This window comes from Lonchura striata, chromosome 2 (genome assembly GCF_046129695.1).
Source record: "Lonchura striata isolate bLonStr1 chromosome 2, bLonStr1.mat, whole genome shotgun sequence".
Taxonomy (NCBI): Eukaryota; Metazoa; Chordata; class Aves; order Passeriformes; family Estrildidae; genus Lonchura; species Lonchura striata.
The window spans coordinates 62,083,992-62,096,492 of NC_134604.1; the positions used below are offsets into that span (position 1 = coordinate 62,083,992).

The 12,501-nt window shown below is 39.6% G+C and overlaps 1 protein-coding gene across 4 annotated transcripts in view; it reads right to left on the minus strand.

Annotated features, from left to right (window-relative positions):
- The window catches only part of LOC110469558 (RCC1 and BTB domain-containing protein 2), a 32,966-nt gene extending 27,138 nt beyond the window's left edge, over positions 1 to 5,828 (minus strand). For 3 of the 4 annotated variants that reach the window (XM_021528424.2, XM_021528427.2, XM_021528422.2), the window contains exon 1: positions 5,743 to 5,828. The gene's annotated coding sequence lies outside the window, so the exon portion shown is untranslated. Of the gene's footprint in view, positions 1 to 5,512; positions 5,526 to 5,742 lie in introns of those variants that run through there. The other variant, XM_021528425.2, reaches the window with a different exon arrangement.
- Between the last annotated feature and the right edge of the window lie 6,673 nt (positions 5,829 to 12,501).

Here is a 12,501-nt window from a genome sequence, read left to right on the forward strand (position 1 = left end):
ATGTGCACAACTGCTAAAACCCATTACTTTAAAATAGGTAGCCACTACATTTAAAAAGAATGCAATATTTATTTTAGAAAGTAAAAAGGTAGGCCAGAAATATTTCTCATGCCTGAAAACTGTTTATAATTTTCACTATCTGTATTTCCCAAAAGAAATTCTGAACTGGAAATCTAAAGGAGAAAACATCATTACTGTAAACTTCCATTTCTTGAGGACATGCACAGCCTTTTGATGCAAAAATATTTATATTAAACTTCCACAAATCTCGTGTCTGGAATTCAAGTATAATCAAGAATCTGGATAGCACACTCTGGCAGTCTGAGTTTATGACTTGGAAACTGGAAGCTTTGACCCTGGTCCAGCCATGACAGGTCTTTGGGTAAGACACACATTTTTCTGAAGTACACATAAGATTGAGTTAAAGAACATAAATTCTAAATCTGGTTGTCAAGCTTCATTAGCAGTCCAAGACCATTTAACCCTAAATATTTAAACAGGTTCACCAACTCATTTGAACGTAAACATTCTTGTGGATTCTCTCTCTAGGAATTTGGCAAGCAAACAAAAATTTTCAGAACTCTACTTAGTATTTCCTCCCACTTAACTTGAGCATTTATGAACCTCATCTGCTCATTCAAAAGTCTGTCTGCAGCTTCTTCCCCAAGGACTCTAACCACAGGCTCAGGTAAGATTACAAAGAAAAAGTCACAGAGAAAAGGGACTTGATAAGACTTTTAGAAAAGCAACCTAACCTTCTCTGATATTCCTGATTTCTCAGCAATTTCCTACCAGTAGTCATTACATGATGCTAACTTGTCCAGTCAACTTTGCAGGAGAGATTAGATCAGCAATATTGCCAACATGGACTCCCATTGAACAGGTCATGTTCCTTTCTAGGAAGAATATTTCCAAAATTATCTTCTTTCTCCATGTACAGTGAAATGCCACTACTACACCCAGAGCTGACAATAAACTGACAGAACTCAGCTTGTCATTCATTCTTCCACTGATGTGGCATTTTCTATTACCAAGAAATTGCAGACCTTGACAAACAGCGAGTGGTTGCTTGAAAAACTTTTAACTCCAACTAAAGTATAATCTTCTTCCTTTCTTGCTTCATGATATCAGACTGAATTGTTTGCTCCTGACACAAGTCCCACTGTGTGCCTACTCATTACACAAGCAAACCAACACACAGTTTAGAGGCTAGATCTAAAAAACTCATTATTGGCTCCATCTCCAGAGGCCAAACTTCAGCCAAAAGCATCTTGTCACCTGTCTTTTGGCATGATATCCAGTTCCACCTGTTGGCTCCAGGACCTCCAGCATGACCCCACTGAAGTTTACAGAGATCCACACGCAGAACGCATATTCTAAGTGATGGTAAAACAAGTGCTCATATTAAGTTTCTTCATTTTTTTCATTCCTATTCCAGTTACTTTTCCCCCTTTTGAAATGTATTGTCACCATCACTGATGTAGAATGGTGGACTGTTGACCAGCCAGCAACAACACAGGAAGCAACTGGAAAAAATCATCATCACTTACCAGAAAGAAAATATTTAATGCAGCAATAAAAAAATAATCCAAAATACTTTTCTAATTCTATAAACCTTAGAGTCAATCTGGAAAAAATAATACCACACTTTTGGCTATCTATCTACTTGACTTTAAAAAAAGATTGGAAGAAAGAGGCTGTCAACTACTAACAAATAGAAGCTACATAACAAACAAATAAAAGACAGAAATACAAAGACAAGAATAGTGTTTATTTAAAAAAAAGCCTCCAAGTAGACTTACTAAAATGTCAAAGTCAACAGCTAAAAAAGCCTGGTAAGAAAATGTCAATCAAAATACACTTTCACTTAGAAGTATTTATGTCGGGATCCATCCCCGTACGGGCCACCGATTGTTGGCATCAGTGCTCGCCACCAATGACAGTGGATGGGAACTGCCACTGTTAGTTTTATTGTCTTACTGTAAGACTTTCATACCTTCTCTCTGGGAGTTCCCAGGGGCAGCTCCTCATTGGGCCATCCTTGTTGGACACAGCTGAGCCCTATTAAGGGCAGGCCTTATTGAATACAGCTGTGACCTATTAAAGGCAAGGCTGTTCCTACTCCTTGGTAATTATCCAGCTGCAACTCCTCAGGGATGAGATTGCCTTTAGCACTATGTCTATTCCCCTACAACCCGTCCTTTCGCATATTTACACTTCCTTTTACACATGCAAAAATACCTTTTGAAGGTAAACAAGTGTTTCAGATCATGGAAACGATGATCTGAATAGCAAGAACTACTTCAAGTGCTGAAAAGTATTACAGGAAGATGCTGAAGTCACTTTTACATAATTACTGGTCTACTTCTTGAGCAAAAGGAAAAAAACATAATGAGCATTATCTCTAGACCCTGAGATGTGTTAGAATAATCAAAAATTTTGGGAATCCCAGATCTCGGGAACAAGATACCATTCCTGCATCAAAATCTAACCTAATGTAACCTAAATTCAACCTAAGGTGCTATAGAAAAACATTTGTTTGCAATTTTGATATGGCTAATCCAAGATATTCAGAAAACTAACTTGAAAAGTTCCTTCTCTTTGCTGAATTGTTACCCAAACTCTAAATACACTTTAGTTCCTGTAATCCATACAGAAACACAAACATAAAATACAACTGATGCAACTGTTGGCCCTTGGCTATTTTATATTCTACATAAAACTTCATTTACTATATAACTCATTTGGTAGAATTGATAACTTATCTTCATATTGACTTTCCAACATGAGAGGTCAAGGAACCAGCTTCAGGGAAACAATATTAATCCAAAGATTTAGTTTAAGAAAAAAACACTTTCTTGAAAACATTGACCATGCAAGAGAATAAAACCACTCAGAATAGTGCAGTAAGTAAGCAATATAATAACTTTTTAAATAAAGTTAAGGAATTGTAGTACAGAAAATATTAAAGCTTTAAGAACTTAAGCACCAACAGGTCAGTTGTTCAGGATAAATCATGTACCAGGTGTCAGGTGGCATTGTACCTGCACGTTGGAGCCTGACAAAACCAGAATTCACCTAAGTATATGTATATCAAACAGGTATTATATATCTGGAGCTAAGAATTTTGATCATTAATATTCTTAATGTTGTCTGCCTATGAAGATACTGCATGTTATAGGAGAGAGAGAAAGCAGTAAACAGAATGTGCATAAGAAAGGAAAGTTTCCCCACTTCCTCTACCAACAAATGATACTGTTAAATACCCAAATGTACTCTTCCAGCCTTCTGATACTGCAACTACTGGACATTTGGCAAGATCAGACATAACACAAAGAGGTTTCTCAACCCTTAAACAATTATTAAGAAACAAAATGTTATTCTTTCAAGGCAAAAGTTGGAGGATCTAACATAGAGTGTCTTGCAAACTGCAACAGATGATATGCATCATGATGCCAAGGCCATTTTATCTCAAATTTATCATTCAGCAGCCTTATTTCTATTATTGTTTTCACTTACATCATTAAAGAAGCTTAAAAAAACCAATTGTCTGTAACTAACTCAGAATTACTTTTGATAGTTCTTACTGCCAAATTGGCAGGTTACCTCTTCACTTTCACTTTGTTTAACTATTCTTTTTCTAGTCTTTATTTCTAAAATCCTTTTTGATGGTTATAAGTTTTTTTCAATACACCTTTTAAATTTTTTTTTTTTGGGCATAAATCCCAAATGGATTCTACCTTTGGCATAAAACAGCTTTCTAGGACCCTCAGGACTCCTGTATAACCATCACTAATTAATCATCTTGATTTTTCCATGTTTCTAAAACTAAGAATTTCAAATCTGTTTAGTCAGCTATTTTATTTCTATTTATTTAATCTAAATAAAAATGTGATCCAAGATCACAAGCTGACTAATGAACTACCTTTTCCCAAAATTTTCACACCGCTTACCTGAAAGCAAGTCTAAGGCAACTCAGTGCCTATTGGGCAAGCTTACAGCAGCTGTATGTATGATCATCTGGATCACTGTGTGTTTAAATGATGCCATCATCTGTATCTCTTGGCTGTTCAGCCTGGAGAAGAAGAGTCGCCAGGGAGACCTCGCTGTGGCCTTTCAGTACTTAAAGGGGGCTTATAAAAAGGAGGGAGAGTAACTTTTTATACAGGCAGATACTTATTGAACAAGGGGGAATGGATTTAAATTACAAGAGAACATATTCGGATCAGATCCCAGGAAGAAATTCTTAATTCAGATGGTGGTGAGGGCACAAATGGCTTGCTGAGAGAAGTTGTGGATGCCTCATCCCTGGCAGTGTTCAAGGCCGCTGGATGGGGTCAGGGGCAACCTGGTCTAGGGAGTGGCATTCCTGCCCATGGTGGGGGGCAGGAGGTGGAACCAGATCTTTAAGGTCTCTTCCAAACCAAACAGTTATTCTACAATCTAAGAAAGAAATCCATAATTTCTGACAGTATCTCTCAGTACGTGATATTCTCGTCCAAATCCAACTCCTGTGGTCTATAGCAGACACCATCAAAAGCTCTTAGAATTTGCTTGTTTCAAAGCAATGATATGCTTGAATGTTTTTCTTTACCCACACAGTCTCTTCCTGCTACTTTACGGTCCATCACATCATTCACATCCTACATAATTCTGTCACATTTACTTCCTCTATCTGGACAGTATTACCTCAGAATTCTATCAACACTGAGCAGGACAATTACTTCTAAATGTTTCCTTTATGCTGTGTTTGCTTTCACATCCTCCAACATGGAATCATAGAATGATTTGGCTTGGAAAGGACCATATACATGATTTTGTTCCAACCCTTACAATGGGCAGGGAGATCTTCCACTAGATCAGGTTGCTCAGAGCCTCATCCAACTTGGCCTTGAACACCTTCAGGGATGGGGCATCAACAGCTCTCTGGGCTACCTGTTCCAATACCTGACCAACCACAGTGAAGATTTTTTCCTAAAATCTGATCTAAATATACTTCCTTTCAATTTGAACCTGTTCCCCCTTGTCCTGTCACGACATTCGCTTGTGAACAGTCTTGCCCCATCCTTCCTGGAAGTCCCCTTCATGCACTGGAAAGCACATCGGTTCACCAGCCCAAAGAGCTTCTGATGGTGCACAAGCATCACTCTCTACAGACTTTACCCTATTCGTAACCTGAGTAAAACCTCTTTGCTGACTGTGCCTGACATTAGCAATTTCACTTGCCCAAGGAAACGCCATGAGATCGTCCCATCTCCCACACAACAAACAAACGGTGACTGGTTTCCAAAGTACCCCTTCTATCCTTAAAGCCACAAGCGGGCACCCGGCTGTGGTGCGGCCACCACCATCACACCCCTGCGCACCTGCGGGCAGCGCGCTCCGGCACCACACAGGCGTGACTCCTGACCGAAGCGGAGCGCACGCAGACGGACCCACAGACACAGAGACAGACACAGAGCAGACGCACAGACAGACACACAGACATCCGCGTTATCGGCCATGTACAGACCGGCTGCCCGAGAAACGAGGCCGCGGGGAGCGCAGCCCCAGCCCGGCCCAGCAGACGCAGCGCGGGCGGCCGCGCCCTGCCCGGCCCCGCGCCCACCGCCGGCCGCCAGGGAGGGGAGCACAGGGAACGGAAGGGAAGGGAAGGGGGAGAGGCACAGGGAAGGAGGGGGGGAGAGGCACAGGGAAGGAGGGGAGCCAAGCCCCTTCCCTCCCTTTCCCACCCCCGCTTACCTCCCTTCCCCGCGGCGGCGGCGGCTCCTCCCCCGCCCCGGCGAGCCAAGGGAAGATGCTGCCGCGCTCGGGCGCCTCCTCAGCGCCGAGCCCGCAGGGAGAAGGGAAGGGGAGGGAAGCGGCTGGCACCTCCCAGGATCCACCCACTGCAGCAGGCGCCTGGAGAGCGGCGCCGCTGTCCTCGGCGCTGCTGGCTGCCGGGGAGAGCTGCGGGAGAGGCGGGAGCGCTGCCGGGGCCTGGCCCAGGGGATGGCGTGGCTGCTTCGGGAAGAGTCATGCCCAGAGCGAGCTCGGCGCCGCGGGAGACACCACCCCTTCCCGGCTCCGAGCCGCGGAACCCATCAGCTTGGAAAGACCTCTGAGGTCCTGAGCCCAACCTCTATTCAGCTGGACCGGGGCACTGAGTGCCACATCTAGTCTTTCCTAAACACCTCCAGGGACGGTGATTCCAGCAGGTCCTGGGCAGCCCATTCCAGGCTGGTGCCTGGGCCAAAATAGACGTGTCAGCCACACACTGGGAGACACATAGTGAAAGGGGAATGTCAAATATTGCTATGCTGTTCAATCTAAAATAATTATTTTTTTCCCGAAGGAAGTTAGGAGATACTTAGTATTCTGTATCTCCTATGGCTTATGTTTAAAATTAAGCACCCCCGAAGAGGATGCACTTGGTAAGTTTTCCTAAAAGCAACAACCTGGCTGTTTTGCCTGGTGTGTCTCTTACCGTGAGTGTGACAATCGTCTATTATTTTGCTGTGAGAAATACTCAAAGACTCTTGCTGCCATACCCAATGATATTGTTACATTATTACAGTAGAAACCTTATTCAGAAGAAGGAAGTTTGCTCTGGAGCTAAGGAACTCCCATCAAAAATTAAATTCCCTTATGGCTTAGGGAAGGTCTTAGTTTTTCTTGTGAGAATGACAGCTTCATAAGGACGTTTTGACATTTTAAAGACTGATGTACTCAAATGCAAGCCTTTGGCTGTCCAAAAACGAGGTTTGTGTAAGTACCTAAAGTTGCAAAAACCCTGTTGTTAGAGTTACCAAGGGAGCAGAGATTCCATACATGTATGTTCTCCCTACTTGCTCTGTTGCATGGGAGTCTCATTCTATGGGCTCCACGTGCCTTTCCATCCCATGTTTCACTTGTATCATACACGGAGTGCCCGCAGCTCTGTGCCGACTACCAGCGCTCTTCCCTGATGTGCTCCTCAGTGCACGGAATCAAAGACTCCCAGAATGGTTTAGGCTGGAAGCTGAGGCTATTAATATTCGGATTGGTGGTAAAGCAAAGAGTAATTGTCCCCTAAAATAATTGTGTGTATCGATTCTGCATATTTTAAAACAATATTGGTTATTTTTCTAGGAGTTATGCTCGATTTGATTCGCGGAAGTGCTGTGTATTATGTTAGGCTGAAGGTTGCACTTAGAAGCAGTGGGACAGGTGGTGTATTTGATCCTCTGAAACAAAATGCAGTTTGATATGGTAATGTCCCTAAATCTACAAGCAATAGATGTGGACCTACAAGCACAGAAACTGCATTCTGAAACATTTAACTAAGGGATTGAGTTCAGTGAACAACAGCTGAATGCCAGAGGATGTAGAAGGGAAAAAGACTAATTTCATTCATGAATGTGCCAAAACAGGAATCAACAGTAATTGAAAGGTAATTTGCATCCAGTAATTAGTATCTTAGACCAGTTATTAGGACGCTGCATATGATGCTACTATGCATTTGGTTAGGGATGTTGAAAATGGGATAGGCTGCATGAAGATGATCAATGGTTTGAAAATAAGACATAGCTAAAGGGATTATTTGTTTAGTTTATTAGAAAGAGTTTAAAGGTAATTGCTGTTTATAGCTTCCTTACAAGGAGAAAATATTAAGTACTGAGTGGCATTTTAATTTAATGGAAAAGAAAAAAACATAATAAGAAGCACTAGAGATGTATTAAAGCCTCAGGAGTTCAAGCTAGAAATGGTGCACAAATTTCTGACAGTGAAGGTGGAAAGTGGCCTCCATTATGTATGCCTTCAAGTAAAAACCTGATCCAGTTATTTCTGCCTTTCCTTACATGCCATTTGTTGAACTCCTGTCTCATTTTATTCCTTTAATTTGAACTGTCCCTGGGTTGTTTTTCTTCTTTCCTAAATGTAATGCCAAATTTAGAACTCAGCAGCAATGAATGGAGGGGAATTGAAATGGAAAGGAATGCTCATTGCAGGGGGGTTAGTCTAGATGACCTTTAAAGGTCCCTTCCAACCTAAAACTATTCTATGATTGTATGATTCTAATATGTGCCTGTCTCATCCTACAAGCAACTTTTAGATCCTTCCAATATTTCAGTTAATGACTAGGATGATGCTCATTCCATTTCTTTTTGACATGAAGCTGGGAAGGACTGATGATGCACTGCAAGGAAGTGCAATTATAGTTTGTACAGTAGCATCACATCATTGCAAAAGAAGTAACTTCATAATGAGATGTCCAAAAATAGTATCTTAAGGCAGAAAAGAAACATTGCCAGGTTGTGAGAAAATTATATTGCAAAGAGCAAGGAGAATTTTTGATTACTGCATAATCAGGAAAAATAGCAAAGGAGATTCAGCTTTGGCAATAAACTGCTCTCACAGTGATAATAAGGAAGTTGGGAATTGAGTGCCCAGTGAAGTTGTAGTTTCCATTATTTGAGATTGTAGATCAAAATTAAAGTAACTTTTGTTGATCCTAATTCAGGTCATGAAAATTGATCAGATAACCTGTTGAAGTTCTTTCCACTTTTAGGATTCTATCATTTGTTCCATTGTACAATAAATTAGTTCCATTGTAAATGGAAAAAAAAAATGCAGTAAGTGGTATAGAACCTGCAGTTAAAATAGCAACAAACAACAGTTTTTAATCAAGGCCAAATGTCTTTTATATGAATGTTGATTAATAAAAAGATTATTTCACAATAACCTAATTTTTCCAAATACTCAAGCAGTTTTAGTGGCTGAATTCCCTGTAAAAAGCCATTAAAGTTCTCTGTTCTTTTTTGGGAGGATAGACTATTTTAAGTAACAGACTACAAGTTAGATGTCATATGGCTGATAGAACAAATCTAGGAAGAATTGTTTATTATGCTTCTATTTTCAGTAATGTCTTATAGGTTGATCCTGACAAGTATTTGTTTATATCCAGATGCAAGTTCTGTTGTGATTTTGTGATACTACCCATAATGTTTGCAACAAATCTGAATTTTCCTAGTTTTGAAAAGTCATGATTATGGAAATACATGGTTTTTATTTTGAGTAAGCATTTCAACACATAATCTCTGGCTCCTCTTCCCCTTGAGTATCACCTTTTGATGCCTTCAGTAGCAGTTTTTCAGCCTAATTAATCTCTTTTGCTCTTTTTCAGATATTTTAATATAAACACAGTTTCACTATCAGTCTCAGGGAGCAAAGGATCAAGGTTCCACTACCTCCATTATTACATTGCTTAGATATTACCTATGAAAATTTTGCTTTAAATTATTTTTTAAATCTGTGAGTAGAAACTTTAGTGATGTCCATGTAATTTCTGAAAACTGTTTTCTTTCAGAGTTACATCATACTATGTACAAAGAAAAAAAACAGGAAAGAAGCTATATCTGTGACTATTGCCATTTTCTATAAGCACTGTCATTTAATTCCTTGCAAAGATTCTATTTCTGGCACCACAGATATTCTTTTTTCCCCACAAAAAATGTTACAGACAGGAAATGTTTTGGATAGTGTAAAAACATTTCCTGATAAACATTTTATCACAGCTTGATAACCGTTTCCTGTTGGTAGGAATATTGACATTCTGGTTTAATTATTGACATTATGTTTGCTTTCTTGCTATAATTAACACACATATGGGATCTGGGTAAGTGTGCTCATCCTGTTAAACAAAGGTTTTGACAAGTCACACATTTAATTATAATGTCATATTAGAGTTTATATTGTCCATTTCCCTTCATTTCAACTTCTTCTGGAGTACTAAATGAAGGAGCAATACACATGCAGCATTCTGGGAACGGGGAATTCCCAGAAGGGTGGAGGTTCCTCAATATTCCAAATAGAGTATTGTCTGCTGTGAGCCCAGTGGTTTCAGTAAGCTTCCAAAATAACTTTAGATGAGAAGGTGGGACTTCACGTAGGATCTTGTTGTTTAATACAGATTTAGACTTGAATTGACCTGAAAAATACCAGAAGAAATTTGTCACTTTCCAAGCAGTTTTGGAGCATTGTCCTTGCAAAGAAGACTTTATTCAAGAATTGTTAAATGAATCACATTTTTTAACTATGAAAATATCTCTTCAGTCAGCAGATCCGCTTTTGCCATTTTTGCACCTGCCTACTTACTTTGTAAGTGGTGAGAGCATCACTATCATACAGCTCAGTCTGGTTTTCAGTCACACGAAGATCGGAGGCATATTTAGCTATGCCTCTGCTAAACTGCAGCTGGCCAGGACACAGCCTCTCTGCCTGCCTGGAGGCATAGCCTAGCTCATGTCCATGTTATTTTAGGGCTGTATTCTCCTTAAGATCAGATTGGCCAATCAACACTACATCTCAAATGACCCTGGAGCTCCCCTGTGCTGTTTGTCATCCTGTGGCCTTCAAACATAACTTGTTTATGTCTGCAGAGTTTTTCATCCAGTTCATTGTATTTGAAAGTGGCTGTTTAAAAGTTTCACCTCCACAGTTTTCTTTCCCACTGTTTAAAAAAAAAAATAGGTCACTTTAATGAAAGCATGTAGTATTTGAGAGTGCAACACCCAGTGAGATAGCATTGAGGGAGTCTGTAGAGAGCAGACTTGGAGCAGGGTTATTCATGGAGCCCACTGGAAATGGTGCTTAACGTGCACTACCCTTGAACTGTTCTAGTTGGCACAGGCCAACTCTGCTGGGAAATCAGCTAAGCAGCAGCCTAGGTGGTCAGAGGTCGAGTGGTCAGGTATGGGGAGTTTATGGAGTCTAAATAACACTTTGCCTTAAGCTTTGTGTCTGTTGGAAAGGCTTGAGGAAAGAAGAATCTGGAGGTCAAGGCTTTGGGAAAAGCCTACATGCATAAGATTGAATTTGAAAAAAAATTGTTGTTGTGTTATGGATAAATCTGTTTTGCATGCACATCCTGAATATATTCTTGGAAAAATATCCAAGGAAACAGAATCTGAAAGGCGGTGTCTTTTGGGGGTTTGTTTGTTTGCTTGCTTTTAATTAGACTGGAAGAGAGTAAATAAAGTATTCTTTGAAGAGTTGATCCCAGTCATGCAACCCAGTGCTGACTGCACAATCTATTAAGGCATCTGAAAGAAGGTGACATTGATGTAATCATACATGTCACTCACTCAGGATGAGTGTAAAAATATGAAGTGTTTGTGTAACAGGAAAATGAACTCACAACCTTGATTTATGTAATTTCAAAAGGAAACAAAATTGGTTGCACTGAATCAGTGAATGGTGAGGCTAAAGTAGATTGATTTTCTATTATTGGACTCTAGTAATAAATAATAAGTAAGGCAAAGTGAATGCTATTTATGGATACTGTATCATGTCCATTATCATCATCTGCTTTCTGTGGAGCAGACATCTTAGCAGACATTGCCTTTGACCCACAGGAATGAAGCAGTTTCCTATACTAAAAATGTAAAATTTATGGTAGCATGTGTTTGATGAGGTGTAACATTTTTCACCAAATTGCCTTTAGTTGTGTAACTGTGTTATTGAAAGACAAGGTAATTGCTAATTTTAGGCAAATGCTTTTGCATTGCTCTCAGATATCTTTCTGGAAAGGAACATACGCAGTAACCTTATAAGAGGTAATGACTTATGTCTCAGGTTTTGTGGGATTTCTGTTACTTAGTGCAAACAATTTAAAAATAGTCTGCATTTATTTCCATTGGAAATAATTTGCAAGTCACTCTATGGGCTGTTAAAAAAGTAAATAAAATCAAGCAATTGCTTTTTGGTTGTGTATTAGAAAGAATGTTACAGATGATAGAAGCATTTTATGCACCTTTTTATCAAAAACCAAGAGCAATGTTACATTATTTATGATTGCTATCAAAATGTGAACTTATAAAATTAATTAATATAAAATTAAGTTAGGAGAAGATTTTTTTTTCTTTTTCAATGTACAACATTAATCCTAAGAGTTAAAAAAAAAAATAAAGTAGTTTTCCTCCTGCAATTCAACTTTCAGAGCTTTTCATTTTAAGATTCTGGAAGTGCTAAAAGTTTGCATGAACAAGTCAAGGGAGAGCACTTGACTGAGATTGCTCATGAGGGTCTCCTGCTGAGAAATCTCTGAGCTATGAGTGTTCAAAGCCTAGGATAATATTTAAAGGAAGTTTCATATTTACTTACCCTGTTCTTTTCTCACTCACTGCCAGAGAACAGATTTTGTTAGAAGGCCTGACCTTTTATGGCACTTTTCCCATTATGTGTCCTTATGTAGAGGATGTTTAATTATGTGTCTAGCTTTTGACACTGCATAACACTGATATGCACTTTTTATTTCCTGTGAGGAAATGCTCAATGCTTTCTGGGATTGGAGTATTTTTTTGTGTTTTGTTTTTAATGGAACGTTGTTGCTGTTTGTTGATGTAAGCATTGTTCTCTGTTAAGGTCAGAAGGACTGAAGATTTCAGACAAGGCTAAGAAATTACTCCATGTAAGACCAGCTGGGCAGCCAGGCATGCCCAAACCCACACTGAACCTAACATTGAAGGTGTCTTATATACT